The sequence below is a fragment of the Chlorocebus sabaeus genome, chromosome 12 (assembly GCF_047675955.1).
Source record: "Chlorocebus sabaeus isolate Y175 chromosome 12, mChlSab1.0.hap1, whole genome shotgun sequence".
Taxonomy (NCBI): Eukaryota; Metazoa; Chordata; class Mammalia; order Primates; family Cercopithecidae; genus Chlorocebus; species Chlorocebus sabaeus.
The window spans coordinates 112,604,154-112,610,722 of record NC_132915.1 but is presented as its reverse complement, the minus strand read 5'-3'; the positions used below and the strand labels follow the sequence as shown (position 1 = coordinate 112,610,722).

The window sequence follows — 6,569 nt, the reverse complement described above, 5'->3', positions numbered from 1 at the left end:
GGCCGCCCCTTCCCGGCCCCCTGCCCAAAGATAGGGGCCACCTGCAGCATGGCCTTGCCTGGGACAGTGTTGAGCAATCTCTGGGGATGAAGGGATTGCTGCCCCCCAGCTGCCTGCAGAGGAGCAGGACACCCTGAGCGCTGGAGAGACCAGGCCACCTCCCAGCCTTTGCTCCCAACTCCAATCTGAACACCAAAATGAGTTTCTTGGCAACAGATTTGTTTTCCTAGCGTGCTTTTCTGGGTTGGAGGTACACATTTTCTTGGGGGCGGGTGATGGGTGTCAGGGACCCCACCCTCTCCACCAGCAGCCCAGCCCTGCGGGTAACCCCGCCAGGACGGGGAGAGGGTGCCACCTGCTGGCATCCCCATGGCTATATAGGTCCCCTGGGAGAACCCTGGATTTTCAGGGGTCACACAGGCTGCCTGTCCCCAAGCAGACCCCTGGACCCCAAGGCACCCGTTTTGGGAGTGGGTGGGGAGTGGGGGCAACGCGTCCTGTGCTGCAAACTGATTAGCGCCCTTAGTTGAAAAACTGGCCTAACGGCCTACGGGGAAGCTCGGGTTCCAAGGACCCAGGTACCCAACACCCTGAGTAGGGGCCACGGGGCCCAGCAGGAGAGAGAGGCCGGCAGCCGGGATCCCCACTGCCCTCTCGTTACACTTCCACCCCCGACTGACCGCCCCAGCCTGGCTAATTTTTAGCTGTTTTTGGTAGTAGATAGGTTCTATTCCAGCAGCCGAGTGGCCTTCAGGGTTGAGTTTGGTGTCGCTGGACTTGGCTGTGCCTCTGTCAGTCCCCCAGCCAGGCCCGAACTGCCCCACGGGCCGCCCTTCCACAGAACTGCTTCGAGGTTCGGAAGCAGCTCCGGGCTGGAAGCCTGCAGCTGCTGGGCCCTGCTGGTTGGGTGGGGGGGTCCCAGGGGAAGACGTAGAAATGAGGGGTGCAGCAAGCCGGGAGGGCTTGCTGGGGGCTCTGATGGCCCCGCCCTCCCCTGCTGTCCTTGGGGAGCACAGCAGGGGCGTGGGTGGGGTGCCCCAAGTGTGTGCCTGCCCCCTGCCAGTCAGGGTGGGGTCCTTGGTGGTGCCTGGAGACCTTTCCCCTGCTCAGCCCCCCACAGCCCCTCAGGGCCTAACAGGGTGGAGCGCCCCAGGTGTTGCCCCACCCCATCCTGCCCACAGCAGGGCTGGGGGCCCGGGGGGTGGGGCTGGAGTTGGGTGGCCGGGGGGTGGGGCTGGGGTTGGGTGGCCGGGGCAGCGGGCCGGGGGGGTGGGGTAGCATCCAGGTGAGGCCCCTGGTGAGTGCCGGGGCTGCAGCAGGGCTCTGGAGCTGCCGGGGAGGAGCCCGCACAGACACCTGGAGTTTCTCTGGCAACCGCGTCCCTCCCCTCCCTGGAGGCACCAGCTCCCAGGGCTCCTGTGCGCTGTGGGCAGTGGCCTTCGAGTGCAGGTGCTTCCCGTGACGGACGGGGCGGCTGGGCCTTCCAGCGGGTGAGTAGGGGGCTTAGTACCTGAGCCCCACCCGGTCCTTCCCAACCACCAGAGGAGGGACCTGGGGCTGCAGAGCCGGTGGGGTTGATGGGAGGGGCTGAAAGGGCACAGGCCAGTGGGGAGGGGCTTAGACTTGCCTTTTCCAGGAACTTAGCCGGGAGAGACCAGCCCACACTCTTCCATCCAGCTCCCCTGGGTAGGGGAGGGGATCTTCCCACCTGGGGGCTCCCTCTGACGGCTTGGGGCCCCCTTACGGGCAAAGCCAGGCTATCCCTGGGACAGGAATTTTCCTTTCCCCACCCACTGGGCTGCCCTGCCTCTGGGCTTAGGTCCCAGGTAGGGCCCTGGGATGAAGTCGTCACGTAACGAGCTATCTCAGTTTCCCCATCTGTGAAATGGGGATAAACACTGCCCAGCCCCAGACGGCTGATGCCTGGTCCTGCATTTGGTCCTAATGGGCAGTGTGTGGTAGAGGTGGAGGCAGCTGGCTGACGGAGGCTCACTGCTGTATCCCCACAAAGGGCGCCCAGCTGACCGTTCTGCACCCCGAGGCGGGGATGTCTGTGGCTCCTCTCCTGGTGGCATCTCATGCCGGCCGCTGCCGGGACTCAGGCTCCACAGCTGCATGGTTGCCTGGGGAACATGCTAGGCACAGGACTGGGTGCCCCGGGCCACGCTGGCTTGGGAGACGTTGCTATCCACAGCGATCCTGGGGGGTGACGGGTGGCCTGCTGCGGGGACTGCCGCCCTCACGCTTTGCTGGTGTGGCTGTGGCCTCTCCTCGGCTGGGGTGGACGGTGTCTCGCAGCAGCTCTGAGCTGCCTGTGTGTACCGTAGGCCAGGGCTTTTATTAGGGGGCTGCATCACCACACGTGGCGGCTGGCCGAGGGTATTGCAGGGACTGGGGCCTGGAGGTTGGAGGGGTGCCGGCAACTGTGACCCCGGGTCCTACCTGTCACTCCTCTAAGGACAGGGCCACTGCCCCTGTGATTTCTCTCCACCTCCTCTCACCCCTTTCAGAGTTTCCGTCTGGCGTCCCCCCTGGCACTCTCCCCTAGGGTCTTCACAAATAGCTGGCTGTTGTGCCACCTCCTTCCCACCCTTGCATCTGCCACCCCCATGTGGTCCAGTCCCCCCGTGCCCAGCCGAGTCCCAGGGGAGTGGCTGGTGTCTGAACCGTCTGCAGCGTCATGGGGCAGGTCTGCAGCATCATGCAGCCAAGGCTGGAGGGGTAGGTGCCTGTACTCAGTCACCCTAGCGGCCTGGGCTGGCCTTGCCTGCCCTGCAACAGGCGTGCGTGTGTGTGTGTGTGTTGTGTATTGTCTGTGTGTGTTGTGTGTGAATGTGTGTACGGTGTGTGTTGCCTGGGTATTCACTTTGTGTGATGTGTGCATGTGGTATGTATGTGATGTGTGGTCTGTGTGTGTGTTGTGTGCCTGTGTGTGTTGTGTATTTTGTGTGTGTGCATGGTGTGCGTGTGATGTGTGTGTGTGTGCGCACTGTGTGTCTGTGTGTGTATCTGTGTGTGTTGTGTTTGTGCATCTCTGTGTGTATGTGTTTTTGTGTGTTGTGTGCGTTGTATGTCTGTGTGGTGTTTGTGTGTGGCGTGTGTGCACTGTGTGTGTGTATCTGTGTGTTGTATTTGTGTGTCTGTGTATGTTTGTGTGTGGTGTGCGTGCACTGCATGTATATGTATCTGTGTGTTGTGTGCATTGTGTGTCTGTGTGTTGTGTTTGTGTGTGGCATGTGTGCACTGTGTGTGTATCTGTGTGTTGTATTTGTGTGTCTGTGTATGTGTTTGTGTATCGTGTGCATGCAATGCATGTATATGTATCTGTGTGTTGTGTGTCTATGTGTATGTTGTGTTTGTGTGGGTGTGTGTGCTGTGTGTTGAATATCACAGGTTGCATGTGCTTTTGGGTGTATGGGTCCCCAGGTGCCCAGGCGTCCTCATCCCCTGCGGGTCATTTCCCCGCACCTGGGTCAGCCCTGCACCTCTGGTCAGCCTTACAGAGCTGGCACTGCTGGAAGGGCTTCTCTTGGGACGCTGGAAACCTGCCCCTTTCCTGGGCGCCTGGTGGCCTCAGGGCATGGCTGAGGGTGGCTGGAGCCTCCAGCGAGGGTGCAGGGCCAGCCTGGTGTGTCTGCTGCCAGGGGTCACTGCTTGGCACCCAGGGCCAGGGCTGAGGACGTGGAGGCTGGGTGCCATGCTGGGTGCCATGCCCATGTCCAGGCCTGTGCTCGGCTGCTGTGGCTGCAGAGGGCTCTGCGGTCTCCGGCCCTGGGCCCCTCCGCGGTCTCCGGCCCTGACCCCCTCCACGGTCTCCGGCCCTGCGCCCCGTGAGGCAGGGGCGTGGCGGGCACCTCTCCTTCACGGCCCACTGGCTCCGTCCCCCAGGCCTGCTTGGGCCTGCCTAGGGTTTGCTTTTCTAGGGCGAGGCGGTGCCAAGTAAACAGTGTCGCTAATTAGAGCAGAGCTGCCACCAGCTTCAGGAGGAAGCCCCCCACCCTGCCACCCACCCAGCCCCACCAGCCAAGACCGCAGCAGAAGTGCGGCATATGCCACAGGCTAGAGTGCCAACAGGCTTCCACGGCGGCAGCCGGCTACGCTTGCCGTGGGAGGTGCCACCTGCAGGCTACACCTGCACGGAGCTGGGCAGAGGTGTGTGGTGTGTGGTATGTGTGTTGTGTGTGTTGTGTGGTGTGCGTGTTGTCTCTGTGTGTTGTGTGCATTGCCTGCATCTGTGATGTATGTTATGTGTTTTTCCATGTATTGTGTGTCCTGTGTGTGGTGTGTGTCTGTGCATGTAATGTGTGTATAATGGATGTTGTCAGTGTATGAGATGTGTTGTCTGTGTTGTGTGTTCTCTGTGTGTGTTGTGTGTGTAATGTGTGTTGTGTGTCTGTGTGGTGTGTGTATAATATGGATGTGTGTGTGTTGTTTGTGTGTCTGTGTGCATGATGTGTTGTCTGCGTGCGATGTGTGTTGCATGTCTGTGAGTTTGTATGTCTGCGTGGGGTGTGCGTGTCTGTGTGATGTGTGTTGTGTGTGTGATATGATGTGTTTGTGAGTGTTGTGTGTGGTGCATGTGTTGTCTGTGTGTCGTGTGTAATGTGTGTCTGTTGTGTGTCTGTGTGTGGTATGTGGGTTGTCTGTGTATTATGTGTGATGTGTATTGTCTGTGTATTGTGTTTGTGTGAAGTGTGTGTGTTGTGTGATGTGTGTGGTTTCTGTGTGTTGTATTGTCTGTGTATTATGTGTGTGATGTGTATTGTCTGTGTGTTGTGTTTGTGTATTGTCTGTGTGTTGTGTGTCTGTGTGTGTTGTGTGATATGTGTGGTGTGTGTTTCTGTGTATTGTGTGTGATGTGTGTTGTCTGTGTGATGTGTGTGTGCTGTGTGTGTGTTATGTGATGTATGTGGTGTGTGTTTCTGTGTGTTGTGCGTGGTGTGTGTGTTGTCTGTGTATAGTGCATGTGTGAATGTGTATTGTCTGTGTGTTGTGTGTCTGTGTTGTGTGATATGTGTGGTGTGTGTTTCTGTGTATTGTGTGAGATATGTGTTGTTTGTGTTGTGTGCATAAAGTGTGTGTTGTGAGTCTGTGTATGTGTGTGGTGTTTCTGTGTGTTGTGTGTGGTTTGTGTTGTCTGTGTATCGTGTGTGTGATGTGGATTATCTGTGTTGTGTGTCTGTGTGTTGTGTGATGTGTCGTGTGTTTCTGTGTGTTGTGTGATGTGTGTGTTGTGTGTGGTGTATGTGTGGTGTGTGTGAGATGTGTGTTGTGTGTTGTGTATGGCATGTGGTGTGTGTGTTGTGTGTCTCTGTGTGTGATGTGTGTTTGTGTGTGGTGCATGTGTTTGTGTGGTGTGGTGTGTGTCTGGTGTGTGTTGTATGTCTGTATTGTGTGTGTTGTATGGTGTGTGTTGTGTGTGGTGCCTGCAGTGTGTGTGTGCTTTGTGTGTGGTGTGCATGTTATGTGTGTGCTTTATTATGTGTGTGGTGTGTGTGTCCATGTGTGTTGTGTGTGGTGCATGTAGTATGTGTGGTGTGTGTACTTTTATGTGTTGTGTGTGTGTGTTTGTGCTGTGTGTTGTGGTGTGTGTGCTGTGTGTTGTGTATCATGGGGAGGCATGTGCTTTTGGGTGTGTGGAACCCACGGTGCCCAGGCATCCTCATCCCCTGCGGGTCATTTCCCCGCACCTGGGTCACCTCCGGGAGCTGGTGCTGCTGGGAGGGCTTCTCCTGGGCCCTGGAAACCCGCCCTTTTCCTTTCCTGGGCGCCGAGCTGCCCTTCGAGGACAGAGGTGCCGTCTTGGTCCCTCCCTGGCTTCCTTTCTTCCCCCACCCCAGCCCCAGGGTGAGGACTGTGTACTCCACGTGTCTTCTGACCCCCAGGAGTCCTAGCAGCTGGGGCTGACCCTCCGCTCACTTTACAGAGGGGAAGACTCGTGCCCAGAGGGTTGAACGACTGGCTGGCCGTCGCCAGCCTCGGAGACAGCCGCGTGTCTGGGAATCCGTGCTCTTGGCCTCTGGGCCCCAAGGTCGCTGGGAAGGGGAGCTGCATGGCTGTTTGTGGGGTTTTCATCCCAGCCCCTCCTGGCTGAGGTGCCATCCCCATGCAGTGGCTCTGCATGATGCCAGGACCCCAGGTGGCTGCTGCTATTCCCTGGCCTTGGGGACATGGAAGGTGTGGGACGGCTTGGCACGCCCGGCCTTCTGACCCTGCTGGGACCCTGGACACATGACTTAGGCTGAGCCTCGTCCCCCGGTTAAGTGGAGGTAGCACCTGCATTTCTCCCGTGGGATTGCCCTGAGACGGTGTAAAATAAGTCATCAAGCACTTGCCACGGCGCCCAGTGCACTGGGGGCGCTGGAATGCTCTTCCACATCTGCACGCCAGTGTGTGCCACGGGCAAGGCTACTTCCTGCCCCCAGGGACCATCCCCCCCACCGAGGGAGGGAGGCCTGGGAGGGGCAGCAGAGGGGAACTGCGTGTGCCTCACTGAGCCGGACTGGAGCATGGTGGGCCGAGGTGGAGGGAGCGGTGTGGCTGCGGAGGGGCCTGAAGCCAAGGTGCAG

At 58.7% G+C, this 6,569-nt stretch overlaps 1 protein-coding gene across 1 annotated transcript in view; it reads left to right on the top strand.

The window, feature by feature from the left end:
* The first annotated feature begins 1,391 nt into the window (after positions 1-1,391).
* The window catches only part of CCDC187 (coiled-coil domain containing 187), a 55,265-nt gene continuing 50,087 nt past the window's right edge, over positions 1,392-6,569 (top strand). The window contains 1 exon segment of the mRNA XM_073022096.1: positions 1,392-1,490. The gene's annotated coding sequence lies outside the window, so the exon portion shown is untranslated.